This window comes from Schistocerca cancellata, chromosome 6 (assembly GCF_023864275.1).
Source record: "Schistocerca cancellata isolate TAMUIC-IGC-003103 chromosome 6, iqSchCanc2.1, whole genome shotgun sequence".
Classification (NCBI taxonomy): Eukaryota; Metazoa; Arthropoda; class Insecta; order Orthoptera; family Acrididae; genus Schistocerca; species Schistocerca cancellata.
In genome coordinates, this window is record NC_064631.1 from 525840656 (window position 1) to 525867948 (window position 27293).

Below are 27293 nucleotides of genomic sequence, written 5' to 3' on the forward strand. Positions count from 1 at the left end.
CTGAAAGACAATTATCGTTTATATTCGCATAGCAGAGCATCCTGCCATAAAGCAGCACAAGTGAGGCAGTGGTTCGTGGACAACAGCATTCCTGAGATGGACTATCTTGCAAGTAGTTCTGAGCTAAACACAACAGAACACCTTCGGGATGAGTTAGAAAGTCGATTTAGCTCCAGCGTCCAGCATCACTGCCTTCTTTGGGTTCGGCTCTTAGGGAGGAATGCGCCGCTGTTTCTACAAAGATATTCAGACAGCTAACTGAAAGTGTCCCCAGCGTATTTCAAGTCGTCGTAAAGACGAAGAGGGTACACTTTTCTCATTAATTTCCATTCATAGGAGTCTGGATACTTCTAATCATATAGTATTTAACTTCGTGTAAAATTCTTCTGTAAGTTTCAGTAACATTACGTAATTCTTTAGTGTATTTCAATCGCAATATACTACCTTGTGTACTTACACATCTCTGGAAATCGACAGACAACATTTTGGTTCATAGCTCACGCTCACGAGAGTTTCTCTAATTTAAGGTTACGAAGTTCTCACGCCCAGGCAACGCGTTTTCATATCTTTGTTTCTGCATGCAGAGCAATTATGCGTAACCACCACGCCTAATTGCAAATGGTTCAAATGACTCTGAACACTATGGGACTTAACTGCTGAGGTCATCAGTCCCCTAGAACTGACAAGGGAACCTCCCCATCGCACCCCCCTCAGATTTAGTTATAAGTTGGCACAGTGGATAGGCCTTGAAAAACTGAACACAGATCAATCGAGAAAACAGGAAGAAGTTGTGTGGAACTATGAAAAAAATTAGTAAAATATACAAACTGAGTAGTCCATGTCCATGATAGGCAACATCTAGGAGAATGTGAGCACAGGAGCGCCGTGGTCACGTGGTTAGCGTTGAGTAGCTACGATACGAGAGGTCCTTGGTTCAAGTCTTCTCTCAACTGAAAATCTTACTTTCTTTATTTTCGCGAAGTTATTATCAGTCCGTTCGTTCATTGACGTCTCTGTTCACTGTAATAAGTTTACTGTCTGTGTTTTGCGACCGCACCGCTAAAACGTGCGATTAGTAGACGAAAGGACGTGCCTCTCCAATGGGAACCGAAAACATTTGATCGCAAGGTCATAGGTCAACCGATTCCTCTACAGGAAAACACATCTGATATATTCTATACGACACTGGTGACGGCATGTGCGTCACATGACAGGAATATGTTGTCGAGCCACCTAACTAGTACATTTAGCGAATGGAAAAAAGATTCTTCTACCTTGCCCGATTTAGGTTTTCTTGTGGATGTGATAATCACTCCCAAAACAGTGATGAAGACATAAGAGTTTGTCACATAAACTGAAAATAAAAAATTAAACTTTTCACTCGAGGGAAGACTTGAACCCAGGGCCTTTCGTTCCGTAATTGCTCTCGCTAACCACGGGACCACGACGCTCTTTAACTCCTATTGTCCTTGATGTTGCGTATGTTGCACATGGACTACTCAGTTTGTATATTTTACTTTTTTTATCACAGTTTCACACAACCTCTTCCTGTTTTCTCGATTGATCTGTGTTCAGTTTTTCAAGGCCGGTCCACTGTACCAACTTATAACTAAATCTGAGGGGGGTGCGATGGGGAGGTTCCCTTGTCAGAACTACTTAAACTTAACTAAACTAAAGACATCACACACATCCATGCCCGAGGCAGGATTCGAACCTGCGACCGTAGCGGTCGCGCGTTTCCAGACTGTAGGGCCTAGAACCGCTCGGCCACTCCGGCCGGCGCCTAATTGCAAAAACGTTTCTTGTAGCAACCGTATGGAGAAAGGAAATTTATGGTTCAGCGTCCCGTCGATATTGACGTCGTTAGAGAAACAGCAGAGGCTCGAATAACGGAAGAATGGATATTGCAATCTGTTGTGTCCTTTCAAAGGTATCATCCCGGCATTTACCTGCAGCCTTTTAGGGAAATCACGGAAAATCTAAATCTGGATGGCTGTACGGCATTCGAACCGCAGTCCTCCCAAAAGAGATTCAAGTGTGCTGACCTCTTCGCCAGCCTGCTCGGTGCATAGCACACGAGGTTAAATGATTATATTTCATTCTCGAGCTATTTCTTAATGTCATTGAAGGTCTCGAGTAATGGAGCGTACCTGTATTTCATAAAATAAAAGTAATGTAAAAGAAAAAAATAGGTTTTAAAAAGCATAAAATAGAAGTAGTTAGGAAAATATCCCTCTCAGATATACTCCTTTTCTCTACCGAAAGAAATGTGGAAGATAATGTCACATTTGACGTACAAGAGATTAGTAAAACAAAAGGAGACGCTGGGGCTATTGAAAGACTAATTGGCGACCATTGGTTTAATGTACACTTGTATGTCCCTAGTTAGTATCAAACCCTACGCGCTCTTTCCAGATGTCTCCATCCAATGCTGTCGATAGATGTAGTGTTTTCGAGTCTTTGTTTACCCCTGAGTTTGATACCTGAGCCTCCAGTGTCAAAACTATAGTCAGGTGACAAAGTCGTAGGATAACTCCTAACTTCCTGTCAGACCTCCCTTTGCCCGGTGTAGTCTAGCAACTCATTTTTGTTGTTGTTGTTGATGTTGTTGTGGTCTTCAGTCCTGAGACTGGTTTCATGCAGCTCTCCATGCTACTCTATCCTGTGCAAGCTTCTTCATCTCCCAGTACCTACTGCAACCTACATCCTTCTGAATCTGCTTGGTGTATTCATCTCTTGGTCTCCCTCTACGATTTTTACCCTCCACGCTGCCCTCCAATACTAAATTGGTGATCCCTTGATGCCTGAGAACATGCCCTACCAACCGATCCCTTCTTCTAGTCAAGTTGTGCCACAAACGTCTCTTCTCCCCTATCGTATTCAACACCTCCTCATTAGTTATGTGATTTACCCATCTAATCGTCAGCATTCTTCTGTAGCACCACATTTCGAAAGCTTCTATTCTCTTCTTGTATAAACTATTTATCGTCCATGTTTCACTTCCATACATGGCTACACTCCCTACAAATACTTTCAGAAACGACTTCCTGACACTTAAATCTATCCTCGATGTTAAAAAATTTCTCTTCTTCAGAAACGCTTTACTTCCCATTGCCAGTCCACATTTTACATCCTCTCTACTTCGACCATCATCCGTTATTTTGCTCCCCCAAGAGCAAAACTCCTTTACTACTTTAAGTGTCTCATTCCCTAATCTAATACCCCCAGCATCACCCGATTTAATTCGACTACATTCCATTATCCTCGTTTAGCTTTTGTGGGTGTTCGTCTTATATCCGTCTTTCAAGACACTATCCATTCCGTTCAACTGCTCTTCCAAGTCCTTTGCTGTCTCTGGCAGAATTACAATGTCATCGGCGAACGTCAAAGTTTTTATTTCATCTCCATGGATCTTAATACCTACTCCAAATTTTTCATTTGTTTCCTTCACTGCTTGCTCAATATACAGATTGAATAACATCGGGGAGAGGCTACAACCCTGTCTCACTCCCTTCCCAACCACTGCTTCCCTTTCATGCCCCTCAACTCTTATAAAAGCCCTCAGTGTGGTATGAACTAAAAAAGATGTTGTAAGTCCACTGTAGAAAAATTAAGCCATACTCCGTCTAGAGCCGTCTGTAATTGCGACGGTGTGGCCGTGCGGTTCTAGGCGCTTCAGTATGGAACCGCGTGACCACTGCGGTCGCAGGTTCGAATCCAGCCTCGGGCATGGATGTGTGTGATGTCCTTAGGTTAGTTAGGTTTAAGTAGTTCTAAGTTCTAGGAGACTGATGACCACAGATGTTGTCCCATAGTGCTCAGAGACATTTGAACCATTTTCTTGTAATCGCGAAACTGTTTCCGGTGCAGGATGTTATGCACTACTTGATTTCTAGATTGTATCCCATAAATGTTCGATGTCATTCATATTTGCCGATCTGGGTGGTCGAATCATACAATCGAACTGTCGATGATGTTCTTCAAACCAATAGTGAAAATTGTGGCCCGGAGACACGGCGCACTGTCATCAATGAAAATTCCATGTTTGTTTGGGAACGTGAAATCCAGCAATTGCCTCAAATGATCTCCATGTGGTTGAATATAAAGATTTCCAGTCAGTGATAGGTTCAGCTGCACCAGAGAACCCACGCTATCCCATGTAAGCACAGCCCCTACCATTAGGGAGCCACGACCAGTTTGCAACTTAAGTCCGCAGCTTCGTGTGGTCTGCACAACACTCGAAACCTGCCACCAGTTTTTACCAAGTGAAATCGGACTTATCTGAACAGGGCACATATTTCCAGTCTGCTACTGTTCAGCCGATATGGTCACGAGCCCAGGAGAGGCGCTGCAAGCGATACAGTGCTGTTAGCAAAAGCACTCGCGTCGATCGCCACATTTTGTCTTAATGCCTTGCTGTTATTGCACGCGGTGTTGCTTATCTGTTAGCGCTGACAACTATACGCGAACGCCGCTGCTCTGAATCGTTAAATGAAACATGATACTCTCGTCAAGCTCTTGTCACTGTGAAACTCGGAATATTGAATTCCTAACGATTTCCGACTAATTATACAGCCACAAACTGTAATAAAATGTGCCTATAGGCTCCATTTGTACTGAATAATTGTATTTGTAGTTTGTGACGTACGCTTCCTAACAGGCTGAAATAATATCAGCTTGTACGACGGAAGAAATAAGTTTTTAAGGCGCCGTCTCTGCCACCGTGTGTCGCGAACTACTGCACTTTTACAGCCTTACCTAAAACTTTATAAAGTTTGCGCGGAAGTTAATGGTTTGTCTTTAATTGAGCTCAACCCACGTGATTACAACCCGAATACTTGTTGATTGCTACAGTTTCAACGTATTTGCTGAAAGTTCTCGGTTGAAGAAACTCGCCTCTAAAATACAAGGCAAGCGTCAAATGTGCTTGCAGTAATCAGTGTGCTTTGTACCAAAACCGCACGAGCTGTCACAACACAAAGTTTCTCCTTCAGCTCTCTGATTTGCCGGCACCGGTCAAACCTTCTGCAAGTCCCTAAGGGGTACCAGCCGACACCCTTGCAAAATCGAAGCTCTCCAGCACACATAGTAGGCTAGGGTTGGACGGTCCTCAAGTTGACAAGACTTATGCACGTCGCGCTATTACTCGATTTCTACGAGGTTCGTGCGAAAGCCGGCGCGTTTCAAACTGGGTCTCACTCTCTTCGTTTAAGAGTTTGCAAGTAGCCTGTTTGTATGTTGGCGGCGCTATAGACTGCGTTAATATCGCTGACAGCGTTCCGCGCCCTCGGAAAGAGATTCTTTGGTTGAACGGATTATCAGTTACCGAGTGCATAGGGAAGTGTATGGACATGATATTCTTAGTGGAGACTTTGTGGTGGTACGACATGCAGTGTAAAGTTGTAAATTGAGCTGAGCTATAAGAAAATACGCTAGGAAATGTATGATGATGGATGTTTGATTGATAATGTTTGAGCAGTGAAATTATTGAAAACTGTATAATTATTGGAACTAGATGACACATGAATAAGGTAAAATATTTTAAATACGTTTTTTTTTAAATCTTTATTTAACACAATACATTACAACTATATGAAAAATACAAAAATAACCCACCACCTCAATAATTAGTGGGTCTGTGTATTATACAGGGCTATTACAAATGATTGAAGCGATTTCATAAATTCACTGTAGCTCCAATCATGGACATATGGTCACGACACACTACAGATACGTAGAAAAACTCATAAAGCTTTGTTCGGCTGAAGCCGCACTTCGGGTTTCTGACGTCAGAGCGCTCGAGAGCGCAGTGAGACAAAATGGCGACAGGAGCCGAGAAAGCGTATGTCGTGCTTGAAATGCACTCACATCAGTCAGTCATAAAGTGCAACATTTCAGGACGAAGTTCAACAAAGATCCACCAACTGCTAACTCCATTTGGCGATGGTATGCGCAGTTTAAAGCTTCTGGATGCCTCTGTAAGGGGAAACAACGGGTCGGCCTGCAGTGAGCTAAGAAACGGTTAAACGCGTGCGGGGAAGTTTCACGCGTAGCCCGCGGAAAATTGGCTCATGCCACAACTGGAGACCGACAGCGCCGAATTCATCTTTCAACAGGATGGTGCTCCACCGCACTTCCATCATGATGTTCGGCATTTATTAAACAGGAGATTGGAAAACCGATGGATCGGTCGTGGTGGAGATCATGATCAGCAATTCACGTCATGGCCTCCACGCTCTCCCGACTTAACCCCATGCGATTTCTTTCTGTGGGGTTATGTGAAAGATTCAGTGTTTAAACCTCCTCTACCAAGAAACGTGCCAGAACTGCGAGCTCGCATCAACGATGCTTTCGAACTCATTGATGGGGACATGCTGCGCCGAGTGTGGGAGGAACTTGATTATCGGCTTGATGTCTGCCGAATCAGTAAAGGGGCACATATGAAACATTTGTGAATGCTTAAACAAACTTTTTGAGTTCTTGTATGTGTGTGCAAAGCATTGTGAAAATATCTCAAATAATAAAGTTATTGTAGAGCTGTGAAATCGCTTCAATCATTTGTAACAACCCTGTACTACTAAACATACAGCAAGTTCTATATTTTAACTGGCTAACTTGTGGACAAGGTTAATCTATTAGGCTATTCTACTATTCTATTGTATTCTGCAGCGATTACAGGTGTGCCAGTTGGTGTTACAAACCTACTGTTGTAAGGCCTGCTCACTGAGCTAAACCCATGTGAGCGTGCCCCTGGCACTGGGCTGGCCAAGTCTGTGTTGTCGCCGCAGTCCCTACTTGTTAGTATTGGTAGTATTCTAAGTCTACTACTACTGCTAATTTAATTGGTTCTATGTCTAAGTTGAGTGCAGTGGTCGTAGCCTGGTGGGTGATGCACCCGCAGTCCTGGTCCAGTAGTGCGGCGGATTCCAGTCAACGGAGAGTGGCCTGCCCCGCACCCGGCGGTATGGCGAGTACATCTCAGTCTATTCCGGGTTCAATATCTTCTATCTTGGGTTCTTAAGAATTCTCGCAAGATCTTCTGTGATACCTCGTTTGCCAATGTGTTGAGGATACTGAAGGTATCGGCACGTCGTATTAGGGCATAAGTGTCGTGATCGGGTAATTGCGCTCGCAGGTCATGCGCCACATCATCATATAGGGGGCAGTCCTAGATGATGTGCTCAGGTGTTCCGTCTTGAGCGCCACAGTCGCACGCTGGTGTAGCTCTTTTTCCAAACCGACATAGATATGTCGGATATGGTCCATGTCCCGTGAGAAAGTGCAAAAGTCCCCTGCTTGGCTCGAAGTAGGTCATCCCAAGTCGCCCCTTGATATTTGGCAGCAGCTGAAAGACCCTTCTACCAGTTTCTTCGTTCTCCCAGGATGTTTGCCATAACTCCTGCCCCCTTCTCTTTATGGCAGGTTTATCTCCTACCTGAACCCCCAAAATGTCCCTTGTCTTATCTGTCTTTCCCTTAGTGATCCAGTACCATGCGGCCTGTTCCCTTATCTTTATGTCTAACGGGCATACATTGTTTGCTCTTCAAGGAAATCTTTCTTTCGCAAACCATATGCCTCCTAGTGGTTATAGTCTATAGCAGTTAAAATCTTTTTATTTAGCTGGTGGTAGCTGATACTTGCTGTAATTGCTGTAGTTCGTATTATGAGGATTTTCTGTGACGTAAGTGACTTATGTAAAAGAATGAGGCTTGCACTGTTGGGAGTTATGACTGAAATGAATTTAGGCAATTAACAGAGCTGGAGGTAGTTTCATATTTCCTTACTTTTATATTTTTTGTATTTGTTTTATTGTTAGGATTTTTTTCAATTCCGGGTCATTGCGTTGGGCTTGTATATTGTGGGTAATAAATGAATAGGTTAAGTCTGAGTGATCTTTCTCAGGGAATCTTCTGTAGGTGAATGTTTAATAAAAATAATTAAAGAGATATTTTCAATTTTCCCACTTATAGCACAGTCATGTGATTTATTGGGATTTACAATGGATTTCTCTCGGTTTCCCGTTGCAATATAACTGAACTAAATTTTCACAGCTATTAAATTCAATATTCCTTGCTATTATATTTTTAGGTATTATCATTGTTTCCAGAATGAGATTTTCACTCTGCAGCGGAGTGTGCGCTGCAGAGTAAAAATCTCATTCTGGAAACATCCCCCAGGCTGTGGCTAAGCCATGCCTCCGCAATATCCTTTCTTTCACGAGTGCTAGTTCTGTAAGGTTCGCAGAAGAGCTTCTGTAAAGTTTGGAAGGTAGGAGATGAGGTACTGGCAGACGTAAGGCTATGAAGACGGGGTGTGAGTCGTGCCTGGGTAGCTCAGTTGGTAGAGCACTTGCCCGTTAATGGCAAAGGTCCCGAGTTCGAGTGCCGGTCCGGCACACAGTTTTAATCTGCCAGGAAGTTTCAATATCCCTGTTAGTTTAAAATATTTTCATACGCAACAAAATATGTGTCTGTCGCACATTGAAATTCCAACTGTATGTAGTCAGTCTTTTCAAACTTCCGTACTTCTTATTGAATTGAGTGTCTTATGGTAGTATTGAATTGAATGATATACGGTATTAGGATTGGAATATTCCACGGAGTGAGTTCAAACGCAGTGCGGAAAGGATGTTCTCCCTCCATGCACATTGGCCCCTTCTTTATGGATGCGGGCGTGTGGGAGTTGTGTCGTACTTCCATTTGTCGATTATAAGACATTAAAATGGATGCGCGTGTAGTGTAGCGTTGTGTCTGCGTAGATTGATGCTGATGAGAGAAGGGAAAGGGTTCAAAAATGGTTCAAATGGCTCTGAGCACTATGGGACTCAACATCTGAGGTCATCAGTCCCATAGAACTTGGAACTACTTAAACCTAACTAACCTAAGGACATCACACACATCCGTGTCGAGTCAGGATTCGAAACTGCGACCATAGCGGTCGCGGAGTTGCAGACTGAAGCGCCTAGAACCGTTCGGCCACAGCGGCTGGAAGGGAAAGGGTGAAACTCGGTGATTGCACATAGTCTGCACCTCTCCAGTAGCATCAAGAATGCCGCCAGCTTAACGCCCCAACCGACTTAGTATCTCCAGGTTCAGCGTCTCGTGCCTTCACTTCATGAGACGCAGTGTAGACGTTTGGAATGTAATCCAAAACATTAGCGCAAAGACTGCCTACCAGGAGTTTTACGCCACCACCTCTTCTTATTTTCAGCCAAATACTGGCAGGGAAGATTGCATCCACGAACAGGAATCGAATCACCTTACGCCAGAGTCTAGCGGCAGAACACGCACAGAGATCTCGGCTACGGAGGCGGGTTACTGTTCCAGATACTTAACGAATGCTCTCCTCAGTGATTAGTTTTTTTAGGTTATACAGAAATTCTGTCTTATTGTAAACGTGTACTTATTTCTGTAAGGCGTTGTGATATCTTTAACAATTGTCACTTTTAGCAGGACATTTAGCCTTTGCCTGGTCAGGTGTTAGTTTCGCTGTATTTGCCATATGGGGTCCTCAATTATTGATCGTGGAACTCTCACATGGTGCCATCTTCCTGCGCCACGGTACCTGTACTAGATATAGATGTACGGAACCGAAATTTCCCATTAGGTGGTGCTAGCCGTCAGTTCAGGACCCGTGAGACCGCGTCTGCAGCGCCATCTACTTCCTGTAACGGCTGACGACGAATATCAACACACAGTAACCCGAGATCCATACATTGCCATCTGTTTCAAACCCGTAAACATGCACAGTTTTGTGCCTACGAAGTACAATTTGCTGACAGCATTGCTTTTCTGTTATCGCTTGAAGAAAACGGCTGCAGAACCGCATCGAATGCTTGTCCAAGCTTTTCGCGAATGTTTCTCTTGGGAAAATACAGTGTTTCGAGTGGTTCAAAAAATTCAGAAGTGGTGATTTTGACGTGAGAAACGACGAGCGCGGCCTTATAGGGTGAAGATGATACCCAAACTTAACAGGAACTCGCGGAACAGTTGAATGTGACGCGTGGTGAAGCTATGGGAAAGGTGCAGAAACTGGGAAAATTTTTTACGCATGAACTGAACAAAAGACAACAAACAAATCGAAAGACCGCTTGTGAAATGCTGCTCGCCAGATACAGAAGAAAGTCGTTCCTCCGTCGAATAGTGGCAGGTGACGAAAATTGTATGTATTTTGAGAACCCTAAGCGTCGTAAATCATGGTTGAATCCAGGAATACCATCGACATCCGTTGCAAGACCAAATCGTTTTGGAAATAAGACAATGCTCTATGTTTGGCGGGATCAGAATAGTGTCATCTATTATGTGCTGCTAAAACCTGGTGAAACCGTTAACACTGATCCCTACTAACAGCAAATGATCGATTTAAATCAAGCATTGCGTGAAAAACGATCGGAATGTGGAATAAGGAAACACAAAGTCATATTGCTCCATGATAACGCACCATCACAACAGCAAAACGGGTCCGAGAAACGATCGATGCGTTCAGTTGGGAAATAGTACGGCATGCGGCTTGTTCTTCAGACTTGGCTCATTCTGATTATCATCTATTTGTACCACTGGGACCCGCTCTCGCTTTACAACGCTTCAGTTTGTATGAAAATACACGAAAATGGCTCGCCGACTGATTCACTTCAAAAGAACTGCTTTTTTGCCGTGGCATTCATAGCCCGCCGGAGAGCTGGGAGAAATGTGTAAACAGCAATGGAGATTATTTTGAATAAAATGTTGTTTATCAGTTTCAGAAAACAGACGTATAATTGGAACTGTGTGCCAGACCGAGGTTCGAACTCGGGACCTTTGCCTTTAGCGGGCAAGTGCTCTACCAACTGAGCTACCGAAGCACGACTCTCGCCCGGTAATCACAGCTTTACTTCTGCCAGTACCTCGTCTCCTACCTTCCAAACTTTACCGGGCGTGAGTCGTGCTTCGGTAGCTCAGTTGGTAGAGCACTTGCCCGCGAAAGGCAAAGGTCCCGAGTTCGTGTCTCGGTCGGGCACACAGTTTTAATCTGCCAGGAAGTTTCACATCAGCGCACACTCCGCTGCAGAGTGAAAATCTCATTCTGGAGACGTGTAATTATTGCAACCAATTTTCGGTTTCACATTTCTACACCTGGTACACTGTCGCGTTGTATAGTGTCGTGTTGCTGGTGTTAGATTTTCTGTCTTCTCTTATAGCCTGTCCAGTATGAAGTTTTATCAAGTCGCTGGTTCTACTGACATTCGGTTCTTCATGTAAGTCCTTTATACCTGTCCAGCGGCGTGCCCTGAATATTATCCAAAATCAAGTGCTTCAAACTGTATAGTCGGTTTTTAAAATTATCCCGTCTTGCAATGCTCCAAGGCGAACTGCCGTAAGACACTGCAAAGAGCGAACTGCCGTAAGACACTGCAAACAGCTAACTGCCGTAAGACACTGCAAACAGAATTAGGAACTTACATTGATGCAACAGAAGTTTTGGGATACATCCTAACATCATTTTGCTCCTCGTTTTGCCTGGTGTACTTCAGCAACTGTCGTTGGAAGTCCCCTACAGAAATACTGAGCCAAGAAGCCTCTATAACCACACATAATGGAAAAAATGTTGTCGGTGCAAGATTTTGTGTACTAACTGATCTCTGGATTATGTCCCATAAATGTCCGATGGGATTCTTGTCGAGTGATCTGGATGTACAAACCATTCGATCCAATCGTTCAGAACGTTGTTCAAACCAGTCGCGAACAACGATGGCCCCGATGACATGGCGCTCAGTCATCCACAAAAATCTATCGTTTTTTGGGAACATTAAGTACATGAATGGGTGGAGATGGTCTCCAAGTGGCCTAACGTAACGATTTCTACTCTGTGATCGGTTCGTTTGGACCAGAGGCCCCAGTGCATTCCATGCAAACACAGCCCACACCTTTATGGAGCCAGCTTGCACAATGCCTCTTTGACAACCTGGGTCCATGGTCTCGTGGAGTGTACGCCCCACTCGAACCATATCGTCAGCTCTTAGCAAATGAAATCGGTACTTATCTGACCAGACCGCGGTTTTCCAGTCCTCTATGGCTCAACCGATATGGTCAAGGCGCGGGAGAGGCATTGTAGGCGATGTTTTGTTGTTAGCAAGGACACTCGAGTTGGTCGTCTGCTGCCGTAGCCCATTAAAGCCAAATTTCGCCGCACTGTCCTAACGGATACGTTTGTCCCCACATTGATTTCTCCTGCTTTTTTTTTTAACAGTTTTGTTCGTCTGATAGCACTGACAACTCTACGCAAACGCCGCTGCTCTCGGTCGTTAAGTGAAGGCCGTCAGCCACTGCGTTGTCCGCGGTGACATATAACGCCTGAAGTTTGGTATTCTCGGCGTCACTCTTGACACTGTGGATCTCGAAATATTGAATTCCCTAACGATATCAGAAATGGAATGTCCGATGCGCCTTGCTCAGTGGTTCAAAACCTGGGGTTAATTACCCCCCGAGGGGTAGAAAGAAATTTTGCGAGGGGTAGAAACTGATCGATTCAATTATGTTTCAGTGACGAAACTAAATTATTTTCAAAATATTATTACTATCAGTACAATTTTGTAAGACACTAATATTGATTACATACGTAATCAATAATGAGTTTTACTCAATTAGTATCATTAATGCGGTGGTGGTTATGGGTTTCCCATACTACACCTACTATATCACTATTTGTTTACGGATCACCTAAATTTTTATAATTTTTTGCTTTAAAATTTTCACATATTGGTACTGTATTTTCTATGTGGAGTAAAATGTGCTGTACTGGAGGCTGAAGTTATTTGCATTGTGTTTGAGTAATGTATGTAGAATACTATGTAAATTTTTTATTACGTTAAATAATTTTCTGATGACATTTTGTATTTAAAAATATTTGTGTGTATAACCTCTTCATGTTGGTGTAAGTTTGACAATTGTAAGAAATGGTCACGCTTAGAAACTATGTAAGAAATAGGTGTATGTAAGAGCCAGTGTTCTTTTGTTTGAAACGGAAGTGGCTCTGGGGAGAGGAAAAGATGGTAAGGATGAATTGTCGCGCTACCTAAAGCATGCGCGGGAAGTAAGTCACAGAGTCTGTAGGCAGCAGTAATTGGGGCAACACTATTGTGGAGCAGGAGAAGATTTACCTGCAAATTTGCATAAAAATGCCTCGGATGAAGGCTGCAAACGGTTTACGGCATAGCTGCGAGTTGTCGGGCTACTGTATCTAAAATTGAACTGCGCCAAGAAGAGAAATGGAGCCGATACGGCAAGATACTTACAGGCCGTATTGTGGGTAGTGTTGCCGATATAATTGTCCGCCACACACAAGCCTACAGCCACCATATAAGATTGTCTGCGTATTCTACTTTTGTACAGCGTGAACCATTAACTTAAGGCGTATTTTATTAGTGAATAATCATTCTTCAACTTTACAGAAACTGGTTCACCCTGTTATTTCATCCTCGTCATACACCTACATAGGGTTCCTTCATGGTGTTTGATTATTCGTAGTATCCTGTTTTACAGATTTATGAACTGCCAAGTTAATATAAAGAGGCACCGTTTAACTTTTTTTCGTCTAAATAACGAGAAAGTTTTCTTCACTATTGCAAAGTGTTATAGTCAAAGTCTGATTACGTAAAATTCAGTCGGGGTGAAGCAACGCTACTAGAATTTGTTAAATAACTATACAGAGTTAGTTCCAAGATCAATAGCTTTTGAAAGTAAATTCTAATACGAAAGAGGTTTTCTTGAAGTGAAATGTTCAGTATAAATAGAGTGTGCTTTAGTATCTAAGTATTTTACTTTTAGTATCTAAGTTTATTGGTTATGAAAGTGCTTTTCTAAAGGTCCCCCGTTGCCAATTTTTCCCACTGCAATTTCCTTGAAGTTATCTACTGGGAGTTTTCTCTTTCAAAAACGTAATGTATAAGGGTGTACACCAACATTGTTTACGTGAAGTAATATTTGTCTGAAGAAGCAACATAAACAGTAGAAAGAAAGTAGGCCAAATTCATACTTCCGCTTTTCCAATACTACACTGTTTCATTGCCTGGATAGGCTGCCGACCGTTAGTACATGTTTTAAACCGCTAAATGAACTTGGAACTGTGTGTCCTAGTTTCAATATAATACTATTCATACTGCGTTTCAGGATAACCGCTAGATAAGATCTTAGGATTTACATATCCATTAGACACAACACACGGTCAAAACCTTTAAACAGGGTAACTCTATTGATTAGCTTTTCCTGTTAACACGACTATCCTCCCATAGTGTATTAGGAAACTAAATTAAATTTAGTAAGAGGGCCTAGAGTTTTCTGTTATTTAAGTAAAAGCATACTATATTCTAAAAGTAGTGGTAGGGTTGTACCACAACAAACATTTGTTGTGCTTTGTCCCGTAAATCGCTGATGATAAAAGTGAGACAAATACGTAACAAATGCTAAACATCTCAATAAAATATATTCTCCAAGTTGTAGATAGTACCTGCAGTGATCCAGAAATTGCTTCATTAGTTGCTTCGAAACAGACAAAATGGATTAACTGACAGCACGACTCTGCAGTAAGTACATTATGGCTACTGGAGGGCTGCACACAGTTTTATTATTATTATTATTATTCTTATTACTATTAAAGTTTAAAGAGACCTTTGCAGTAAAGAGAACCACTTGTATGAATATCAGGAGCTCAGATGGAAACCCAGTTCTAAGCAAAGAAGAGAAGCAGAAAGGTGGAAGCCGTATAGAGAGGGTCTATACAAGGGCCAGGTACTTGAGGGCAAGACTATGGAAATGGAAGAGGATGTAGATGAAATGGGAGATATGATACTGCGTGAAGAGTTAGACAGAGCACTGGAAGACCTAAGTCCAAACAAGGCACCAGGAGTAGACAAAATCCCATCACAACTACTGACAGCCTTGGGAGAGCCAGTCCTGACAAAACTCTACCATCTGGTGAGCAAAGTGCATGGGACAGGCACATACCCTCAGACTTCAAGAAGAATATAATAATTTCAATCCCAAAGAAAGCAGGTGTTGACAGATGTGAAAATTACCGAACTATCAGTTTAATAACTCACGTCTGCAAAAAGCTAACGCGAATTATTTATAGACGAATAGAAAAACTGGTAGAAGCCGACCTCGGGGAAGATCAGTTTGGATTCCGTAGTAATATTGGAACACGTGAGGCAATACTGACCCCACGACTTATCTTAGAAGCTAGATTAAGAAAAGGCAAACCTACGTTTCTAGCATTTGTAGACTTAGAAAAAGCTTTTGATAATGTTGACTGGAATACTCTCTTTCAAATTCTGAAGGTGGCAGGGGTAAAATACAGGGAGCGAAAGGCTATTTACAAATTGTACAGAAACCAGACGGCAGTTATAAGAGTCGAGGGACATGAAGGGGAAGCAGTGGTTGGGAAGCGAGTGAGACAGGGTTGTAGCCTCTCCCCGTTGTTATTCAATCTGTGTATTGAGCAAGCAATAAAGGAAACAAAAGAAAAATTCAGAGTAGAGAAGAAATAAAACTTTAAGCTTCGCCGATAACATTGTAATTCTGTCAGAGACAGCAAAGGGCTTAGAAGAGCAGTTGAACGGAATGGACAGTGCCTTGAAAGAAGGATATAAGACGAACATCCACAAAAGCTAAACGAGGATATTGGAATGTAGTCGAATTAAATCGGACGATGCTGGAATTAGATTAGGGAATGAGACACTTGAAGTAGTAAAGGAGTTTTGCTGTTTGAGGATCAAAACAACTGATGATGGTCGAAGTAGAGAGGTTATAAAATGTAGACTGGCAAAGTCAAGGAAAGCGTTTCTGAAGAAGAGAAATTTGTTAATATTAAGTATAGATTTAATTATCAGCAAGTCGTTTCTGAGAGTATTTGTATGGAGTGTAGCCATGTATGGAAGTGAAACATGGAAGATAAATATTTCGGACAAGAAGATTGGTGCTACAGAAGAATGCTGAAGATTAGATGGATAGATCACATAACTAATGAGGAGGTATTGAATAGAATTGGGGAGAAGAGGAGTTTGTGGCACAACTTGACTAGAAGAAGGGATCGGTTGGTAAGACATGTTCTGAGGCATCAAGGAATCACCAATTTAGTATTGGAGGGCAGCGTGGTGGGTAAAAACCGTAGAGGGAGAACAAGAGATGAATACACCAAGCAGATTCAAAAGGATGTAGGCTGCAGTACGTACTGGGAGATGAAGCAGCTTGCATAGGATAGAGTAGCATGGAGAGCTGCATAAAACCAGTCTCAGGACTGAAGACAACAACAACAACATTCTTAAAGTGATTATACACAAAGCAGACAGCCTGAATTCCTCTTTTCTGTCGGTTCAGAAATAAGGAGTGCAGCAGTGAAGTGATTTACGAACAGTAAGAATAGTGCACAGATCTGAACTTATAATTGCGTAGGCTTCCGCGGCCAGAGTCAGTCGACATAAAAGTTTTCTCGGTATGGTACCGCGTCATAATGTAAAAACTACTGCTGCTATAGAAAAGCCAACGTTTCGGCCACGATTGCACCGGCCTTCTTCTGGGTCTAATGGTGGTGGTCACCATTAGACCCAGAAGAAGGCCGCTGCAATCGTGGCCGAAACGTTGGCTTTTCTATAGCAGCAGTAGTTTTTACATTATGACGCGGTACCAAACCCAGAAAACTTCTATGTCGAGAGATCTGAACTTGTTTAATTTTAAATGAGGCTGTAGTGTGCAGGTGCAGCAAATGCCACAATGCAGAAGAGTACTGGAGGTGAAGCATGTTTTGTAACAAGTGTCTACCTTCACTGTGGATAGTTACCTTTCTTCTCTGAGAAGGAGTTGTGGGTAGCACTTGGGGTGCACCACGAATACCTTCGTCATTCATACACACACACACACACACACACACACACACACACATACACACACAAACTAAGTATCTTTCACCTTTCATCATTTCAAAAATAAAATTATTCCAAGAGAAGTCTCATTGTATAGTTTAGGTGGTAAATTTCGTGATAATGTGGGGAAAGGGGTCTACAGTTGGCAGGGAGGATAGGAAGGCGGCGCTACTAGCTAACATCTTAACACACTCAGGGGTAATGGCCTAAGAACGGTGGGGAACCACTGGCCTAGCTCTTACCAGCATTCCGCATTCAGAGTATGTTAATTCCCGTCGTGCGACCTAATCACGTCGCAGACCTTTTCGCGTGAATCATCTGAGTAGAAAGATGGCCCTGCCTCTGTCCTGGCGTCTTATAGCTCGTGTACGCGGTTCTACCGCTAACTGTACATGTGCATTTCGTTATCCCATGACTTTTGTCACCTCAGTGTGTACAGTCTAAGTTATGTGATGACGTTCACGTTTGCTGATAGTTAGTAGTGGATATAAAGCATTTATCATTTGGTCATGCTGCATTGTGAAACAATGGATCGAGAAACTCCGGTCAGGAAGGAAACTTGAGATCTCGATCAGTAAGAAAAAGCTCGCTAGTTCGTTATTCACGACGCTCCAGACAACGCTAGCACGACGTTTCTACGACGCTTTCAGCAGCTCCTGCCACTGTTTGCCTATAAACGGTGACAACGTGGTGATTTTTTTCCCTCTCTTTTCGGTCGTTACGCGGAAATCTTTCCGCGTCGTCAGATTACGAGCGTGTGTGACGGCGCGAAATACATGGCGGACGGCAGGCGGCATTCCCGGTGAGCCATTAGCAGGCAGCGCCGCGGCCTGTATTTCACAGAGGCGGCCCTCGCGGCGGCCAGATCATGCGACGTGGCAGCTAATTTCGCGGCTCCTCTTCCTCCTCCTCCTCCTCCTCATCCGGGCTGAGCCGTCGCCCTCATACCCACTGCGGCTCGCAGTATTGCGAAAACGGCGCCAACTGCCAGCGTTCCCACCAGCAGTTAGGCGCGGCTCCTCGTAACAGATGGATAGCAATAATTTACGACCGACGCGTCCTACACGGCTTTTATCAGCGGCGGTTTCGCTCGTCCCCTATACGCCCGTGCTGCCCTGCCCCCCCCCCCTTCCCCTAGGCCCTTCTCCAGCAAAGTACCGACCCCCAACTCCACTCCCACCCAACGACCACCGCTACCCGCAGGCCGCTATCACGAACGACCCTCCTCCGAAAATTGTCGATAACGCTAATGTTTGCTCTCGCGCAGACGGGAGGGGTGGAGGGTGCGCTCTTTTGCCGCCGCAACGACAACAATGTGACCCGTGTTCCGCACCAGACAAAGCCACTGCAGCGCGAGGAGCGGCTCCCCGCAAAGGCAACAATCGCCAATCCCCTCGGCACTGTGTCCCTCCCCGGCGGCTCCGTCCGAAAATCCGCGGCACGTGGTCGCTCGCTCGCCACCTCGCTCCCGCCGGGAGATATATGGCAGACACGATACGGCCAACAGTCTGCTACGATAATGAAATTCCTCAACAGCAGCAGTCCGTCACTCCGTTGCGCGGTTCTGCAAACTCGAGACAAGGCAGTAGACGGATTAATACGAGCATTGTCTGCGCTCGCATTTGCCGCGGTGTGACAGCTATCTTGACAGATTGCCAGCCTCCCTAATGTGTGACAGAACTTCACTATCATCAGTACTTGTCTTTCTAACCATCCGTAATAAATATCGTAACGAGCTTATCAGCATGACAGTAAGTTTCAAGCAGAACATCTCATCCGGCCACTGTGGCCTAGCGGTTCTAGGCGCTTCAGTCCGGAACCGCGCTGCTGTTACGGTCGCAGGTTCGAATCCTCCCTCGGGCATGAATGTGTGTGGTGTCCTTAGGTTAGTTAGGTTTAAGTAGTTAGAAGTCTACTGGACCTCAGGTGTTAAGTCCCATAGTGCTTAGAGCCATTTGAACCAAACACATCTCAAAAACTTCACCCACCGAGGAAATAGGAAATTACTGCCTCCCAAACTTTCACTCAAACTGGCAGAAATTCTGGATTGAAGCATTGGGGTATTCATTTTCTGGCCTACTGAATCATGTAGGTAGCGAACAGTCACTGCAGCATCATTTCTGTGTAGTTCACACACAGCGTGGTTATAATTAAACTTTGATTCCTTGAGAGCTGCCTCCCCCCCCCCCCTGCCACTACCACCCAACCGCCGTACCCACTCAAGGATATGGCGTTTCAGGGCCAGGAGTCCACACCTGGAGAAGTTGGATCGCGAGTTGCAAGTGTGTTCTGTTGGCGCCACATTGGGTGACTTGCGTGTCGATGATGATGAAGTGATGATGAGGACAAGACAACAACCAGTTCCCGAAAGCAGAAAATCTCTGCCCCGGTCGGGAATCGAAACCGGGCCCCTACATTGCAGCCAGACGCCCTCACCGCCCTTTTTTATGTGTAAAACATGTATCGGATCAGAACTCGAACCCGATATCTCCCTCTAACCCTCCTCTATGTAGAGATTTGATACACATCTGTTGTATTGGACACAACGCCAAAGAACATTTATACAAGGTCGAAGTCCAGTTCGCAGAAAGCAGCCCCGGCACAGTCATTAGTCGAGATCAAATACCGAGCTACGTGCCGCAGTGGTTAGTACACTGGACGATGTTCAAACCAGCGTTCGGCTATCATGATTTGGATTTTCGTAGATCACTTCAGGCAAATGACGAGTGATTCTTTGAAAGGGCACGGCCGACTTACTTCCCCATCAATCCCTAATCCTATGGCACCGATGACCTCGCTGTTTGTTCCCCTTCCCCCAAATCAACCAACCCACCAATTATCGAGAGCAAGTGAAATTCCGTCCATCACACCAAATTGTAGCTGGCCTTGGCCATGACTTCAGTCATCACTGGAGAAGTGGGCAGATCGAAAATGATGGATACTAATATAAACATACGGATCTGATGAAGCTCTCTGTGCTAATCTCCGTATGAAGTACCGGAGGACAAAGATTGACGCCAAGGGCGTGGGGAGCCGTGTTTAGGTGCTTCCTGGGTAGCAAGCCACTCTGTGTGCAAGCAAGAGAAACTCATCCCTTTGTTGGAGGTACTAATGGGTACAGCGTTCTTCCGGCAACCATATATCCTCCCCCTCTCACCACAACCCACTGGGATGTCACATAGAAGAGGACTCGACGTAACTTATTAAACATCCTCCAGTCCATCTGTATTAGCTGCGAAAATATTGTATTAATGATTCTTTTCGTCTTGGTAGAGCATCTTCAAATTACCTTGGATTGAGAGATATTTGTAGAACTTACATGGTGTGGCAGAAGCATACGTCCAGATCGAGCTAACCGGGTTGTGTGCCTCCGATAAAGTGATGCTGTCATCCTCGGATTGGACCACGCTTGCAGAATCGCACAACCTTGCTTCACTAAACATAATGCAAAGGTAACCACCTACCACAGTAAAAGATGCCGATCGTGTATATTATATATGAATGCTGCACGTTCTGCACTATGATGGTTGGTTTTCATTACACTGCGTTAAGTCAAGCTAGATGTGTGCAATTCTCTGAGTGAGGTCACATCGTTCCAACTCCAGCACCTGCCGTCTCGACCACGTCAGTGACACATGTCCTGGTTATCTCGAGCTGGACGTATGCTTGTTGCAGAGCATAGTAGTTCTACAAACGTCTCTCAATGCATGATAATGTGACGATGTTCTAGAAAGGCGAAAAGTGTCATTAAAGCAATATTTTTGCAACCAACACACATTCATTCAGAAATAGTTGATCAAATTTGTGCCACCTCCGAAAGAGGATAGTGGGGGTGTCTGATATCTCTAAGTTAAGATTAATCCATCTCTGTTTTCAATAAACGCGAGTTCTGCTGAGCTACAGTTTAATATACCTCCTGACTCAGCGACAACATTGGCATTGGCCTTGGCATTCCAGTGGCGGGGTCTTCACGACAGATGAACGGAGTTGGGGTTTCAACGGAGGCTGAAGAGCTGGTGTAGGGAGCAAGTTAGCGGTATCTGTGGAGTACCGGTAGTTGCGAGATTCTTGTTGCCATTTCCCCATACTACAGGATTCGCACTGTGCCACTCGGGGGGAAACGATGGTGTGCTGGTCCTCACTGAAGCGTCTTTGGCTGAAAAATGTGGAGGAGTGTCCATTGGGCCAAGTGCTGAGTTGCACACAAAGCTCCCTGTAGGCAGAGGACGTTAACTAGGGAACATTGTCGGTGACTACTCCATCGGTAGCACTTCGGTGGGTAAGGGCGGAATTATTGTCCCCGCCACCGTAGAATGTGACTACGTAACATATGCATACTACTACAAGCCACACTATGTTCAAGAGGATACTAACTAAATTTAATCTCGGTTCCATGGTTGAAGCCACGGAGACGGAATCATGGGGAAGGAGCTTACTGATTCGCGCAATCTCTGCATGTGTGGGCTAGGTGCTAAATTTCCTTATCTGTTACCAACCTACAGACGTGGGTGCAAGTTAGACACATCATGCGTGTACTGCTCCAATCTTTCACATCAACGAAAGCAGCTACATCTGGGGATTGTGTGACTGCCACACAATGGGGACTAGTTTTCTGTGCCAACCATCTCGAAGTGCTAAGTGATGCCTTAGAGTAAAACACTTCGAGCTTTCAACATCGGATTGCCCGGGGCCGGTAAGGGATCAGGGCAGCCTAACTTCACTCACTTCAGCACGTTTAAGTGTGTAATGTTTTTATTTCACTCTGTCACAATTTTTTGTGAAATATCAAGATATTCTTCTAATAAGTAGCAAACATCTCTGTCGATCTTAAAACACACAGAATCCTGTTCATCAAAATAATTTATTGAACAGGTGGATGGCTAGACGGTGCATCTGCATTTGCATTTGCATGACGAATGATAGGCTTGGAACTTCCTGGCAGATTAAAACTGTGTGCCGGGCCGAGACTCGAACTCGGGACCTTTGCCTTTCGCGGGCAAGTGCTCTGGCTGAGGTACTGGCAGAAGTAAAGCTGTGAGGACGGGGAGTGAGTCGTGCTTGGGTAGCTGAGTGGTAGAGCACTTGCCTGCGAAAGGCAAAGGTCCTGAGTTCGAGTCTCGGCCAGGCAATCAGTTTTAATCTGCCAGGAAGTTTCATATTAAGGCACACTCCGCTGCAGTGTTAAAATCTCATTCTAACGATAGGCTTGTTTGTTTTGGTTTGTGGGACGCTCAACTGCGCGGTCATCAGCGCCGATAGGCTTGTACTCAGTGAGACAGTCATATGCTTATAAGAACAGAGTCCATTGATTTGACTGTTACGCAGCAAGTATTATCTATAGTACCAGCAGTGCTTTGTAGTCTATGAAGAGGTTCACAAGGGCTTCCTTTTATGTTTGCGCGTAATACTGCAGGACCGAGTTCGGTTTCTGTGGTCAATGTTTAGCTTGGTACGATCAGAATGTTCTGATGCCATATTGGGCGTAATCAGTTGCTAGTATCAGTGATTTCTCGGGGGTGTATGGTATTAGACAGGTTGACAAGCTGTAACGCTTATTTGAAGATGTAAGATGCGTTATCACATTATGATGATCACATGAACATTACTCCCTTCTTCTCAACCTCATCCGAGCGATGTAAGATACGTGCTGTATTGGTAATCAACCTGTCACAATAGTTTTTTTGCCATTAAAATTTGTAGTTCTTTTAGATACGAGGATTGATCATGCTATAAATGGCCTGTTCATGATGTAGAGTGGGAAGAATACGTCTGTTTCGTGATTATATAGCGTATATATTCAGTAGCTCTGTACTTGTCATTTTTTAGAGTGCTTTTCACGCCCACAGTAAGCAGTATTGTGAATAAAATGTGAATGTTATGGAAATCTACATCTATATCGATACTCTACAAGTCACACTTAAGTGCCTGGTGGAGGGTTCATCGAAAAAACGAACACCTACATATTTCCGTGCGAGCTCTGATTACCCCTATGTTGTTATGATGATAGTTTCTCCTTATGAAGGTCGACATCAACAAAATATTTTTTCATTCAGTTGGGCATTAAAATTTCCTGAGAAGATCTCGCCGCAACGAAAAACGCTTATGTTTTAATTATGTCCACACCAAACCCTGTATCATGTCAGTGACGCTCTATCCCCTATTTCTCGATAACACAAAACGTCCTGCTTTTCTTTGAAGTTTCTGGACGTTGTGTTTCAATTATGTCCACTCCAACACTATATCATGTCAGTGACGCTCTCTCCCCTATTTCTCGAAAACACAAAATGTCCTGCTCTTCTTTGAACTATCCGGATGTACTGAGTTAATCCTGTCTGGAGAGGATCCCAGACCGCTCAGCAGTACTCCAAACGAGGACGGACAAGAATAGCGTAGAGCAGTCTCTTTGTAGATCTGTTACATTTTCTAGGTATTCTACCAGTAAAATTCAGTCTTTGCCTTACCTCTCCCACAACATTTTCTGAGTGTTCTTTCCAATATAAGTTTTTCGTAATTTTAATTCCTAGGTATTTAGGAATGTACGGCCTACAGATTTGACTGATTTATGGTGTAACCGAAGTTAAACGGATTCCTTTTAGCAGTCATGTGGATGACCTCTCACTTTTGATTATTTAGGCTCAATTGCCAATTTTCGCACCATTGATATATCTTTTCTAAATCGTTTTGGAATTTGTTTTGATCTTCTGATGACTTTACTAGACGGTAAACGACAGCGTCATCTGCAAACAACCTAAGACGGCTGCTCAGATTATCTCCTAAATCGTTTATATAGATAAGGAACAACAGAGGGTCTATAACACTACTTTTCGGAACGCCAGAAATCCGTTCTGTTTTACTCGATGGCTTTCTGTCAGTTGCTACAAACTCTGAGCTCTCTGACAGGAAATCAAGAATGTAGTCGCATTACTGAGACGGTATTCCATAACCACGCAATGTGAATATCAGCCGCTTGTGAGGCACGATGCCAAAAGTCTTCTGAAAATCTAGAAATACGGAATCGATTTGATCTTCCTTATCAGTAGCATTTAGCTCTTAGTAAAGAACTAGTTGTCTTTCACAAGAACGATGTTTCCTAAATCAGTGTTGACTGTGCATGGGGGCTTTATTAAATATTAATGAAAATATATATTTTTTTTTGTATGTCCGATTACGCAAGTCTCGTAAACGGCTGGCCCTGACTAGTTTTAGTACGCAATCTGACTGCATGGAACAACAACAAACAATGAAAGAAAATTTTCGTTAACACAGTTAATTAATTAAGTCCCCAGTAACGATAAAACCTACGAAACGAACAAAGCACAAGTGTAGCTGTTCTGTATGTGGTAGTATGACTCAACGCACATCTGGCACGGTTCTTCTTTAACAAGACAAGAATTTTTAAATACCAATTATACTGACGTGATAAAAGAAAATTAGAAATACTATAATTGTGCAAGAAAACCAAAATTACACTCTAATACAAGAACACAAGCCAGATGCTTTGTTGACTGAACCTGTAATGACACATTATTCAGGACACACAAATAATAAAACAACATAATACTTATTACCTTCATATATATTGACGAAAAGCACTCAGATCGTTACAATATCTCCATTAGAACAACATCTGCTATCTCTCCCATCAAACCACTGCATAAAACATGGAACAACACTCTCCACTACCACATCTCACTCTGACTTCACGACAAGCAGTGTCCACCACAACTTCTCGGTAAGAACTCCTTGCCGCTACGTCTCAATAATCACTGCCAGTGGAGGCGGCGGAACAATACTCTCTGGCGCTGTGGCTCAGTGTAGCCACCTTTCAACTGTCTGTCAATAGACGGTTGTTTCCGAGGTAATTCGCAAAGTTCAAAGTCAGTACATGTTCCAGAATTGACGTTAATTGCGGTAATTTACTGGATTATTCGTATTGCCTTTCTTGAATATTGCTGTGACCTGTGCAATTTACCAGTCTTTGGGTACGGACCATTCGTCGAGCGAACGGTTGTACATCTTTGTTAAGTATGGAGATACTGTATCAGCACACTCTATAAAAGCTAATTGGTATACAGTCAGAAGGAGATTTTCTCTCTACAGCGAAGTGTGCGCTGATATGAAACGTCCTGACAGATTAAAACTGTATGTCGGACCGAGACTCGAACTCGGGACATTTGCCTTTCACGGGAGACGAAGTATTGGCAGAATTGAAGCTGTGAGGACGGGTTGTGAGTCGTGCTCGGGTAGCTCAGATGGTAGAACACTTGTCCGCGAAAGGCAATGTTCCTGAGTTCGAGTCTCGGTCCGGCACACAGTTTTCATCTGCCAGGAAGCTTCATATCAACGTACACTCCGCTGCAGAGTGAAAATCTCATATTGTAAACATCCCCCAGGATGCGGCTAAGCCATGTCACAGCAATATCCTCTCTTCCAGGAGTGATAGTTCGGCCAGTTTCGCAGAAGAGCTGCTGTGAAGTTCGGAAGGTAGGAGACTAGATACCGGCGGAATTGAAGCTGTGAGGACGAGTCGTAAGTCGTACTTGGGCAGCTCAGATGGTGGAGCATTTGCCCGCCAGAGACAAAGGTTCCCAGTTCGAGTCTCGGTCCGGTACATAGTTGTAATCTGCTAGGAAGTTTCAGTATTTCTATTGCTGTCACGCAGAGAAGGCATTCACTGCGTCTTGCCGCTGGCATACTTCATATACGATCAGAAACTCTACGGATTTTCTGCCAGGTTTGGAGACAGAGTTCCGTCGCGGAAATTATTAAAAGCATCTCGCACTGAAGTCCGTGCTAAATTTCGAGTTTTTGTATAAGATCTCCTATCTAGGATATTTTGCGTTCGTTTAAATTTACATATTTTTTTCGATGTTTCTGCGATAGTGTTCTGACGCGTATTGTGTATTAAGGGTGATCAGCTCCGTCGTCTGTTAATTTATTGGTATAAATCTCTCAATCGCAGTCGATACTATTTCTTTGAATTCAAGCGACATCTGGTCTACACTTACATTGTCAATTTGGAAGCAGTGCGTCTCACCACCCACGAAAATTATATTGTAACGATAACTTCAAAAGGCAGAAATATTGGAGAGGAGTTGTTCTAGACAGTGCTGAAAAATGGCAGGGGCAATGAAATAACGATACAAGCCAACGAGAAATTTTGGTTTGGAAATGCAATAGAAGTCCTGAACATAAGTCGTACAGAAAGATCTTATTCTAGCATTCGTTCTTATTTAGTTTCGAAAACGAATTATATCTGGACGTTAACACGAAGTTCTGCTGCCTTCAAAACCCCCCACGAATCAATCAAAGCAGTTTACCTCCCCAGTCGTCTTGGGGACAACGGCGAACAGTGATTAGCATGACGTGAACCTTAGTCAGCATATATTTTGCACAGCATAACCCAACAGAAAATGCTTTAGAAGTTTCTGCGAAATTTATCAACTAGTGGAAAATGATTCTCGGTGGATCCAACTAGATGCACACAGCTTAATCGAAAATTCAACTACTTGAAAGCATAGAGAGCAAAAATAATCTGATATTCTGTAAACTAATGACCAAAAAGGAAATTCGCCTACCTACACATTTATGTGATAGTTTAACTTGAAATAGTCCTATCCGAAACTCATGTCCATCACATGACGTAAGATTCGTATGCCCGCATCTCGTGGTCGTGCGGTAGCGTTCTCGCTTCCCACGCCCGGGTTCCCGGGTTCGATTCCCGGCGGAGTCAGGGATTTTTCTCTGCCTCGTGATGGCTGGGTGTTGTGTGCTGTCCTTAGGTTAGTTAGGTTTCAGTAGTTCTAAGTTCTAGGGGACTTATGACCACAGCAGTTGAGTCCCATAGTGCTCAGAGCCATTTGAACCATTAGCCAAGATTCGTATCAATTAGTTGTAGTCAAGGTCCTCATGAGTTGTTATACGTATTCCAATTAATAAACGACACAGAAGCACTTGTCTACACTTCGAACATTGCTTTATCTAAGATTTGAAAACCTATTAACGATTTTCGTGGGGGGTGGGGGCTCGTTCCAAGATTTTGTCACTGATAGCTTGGGTGCTTTCAGAATCTTCGGGCTAAGAAGGAAGCGAAGCTTCGTGTGCACACAACACTGAACGCTCCTTAGAATCGTCCGAGAAAGACTCAAAACCGTAACAATACTTCAGGGAAGCTATCTATTCAGTATTGAATTCGGTTCTTTACAACTTTTGACTATAATTGTATTCTGGTTACTCGCCAGCGCGGCCAGCTGTTTATCCATCGAACCCACAAACAATGTAGAAGTTTTAGAGTGTGTTTGCCAGTTCTTTTCTATCTCTGGTATGAGTTCAAATCTGTGCGTAATTCTCAGAACTTGATCCTAGGACAGGCCCAGAAACAGTAACGCCTGCGTACGTACTT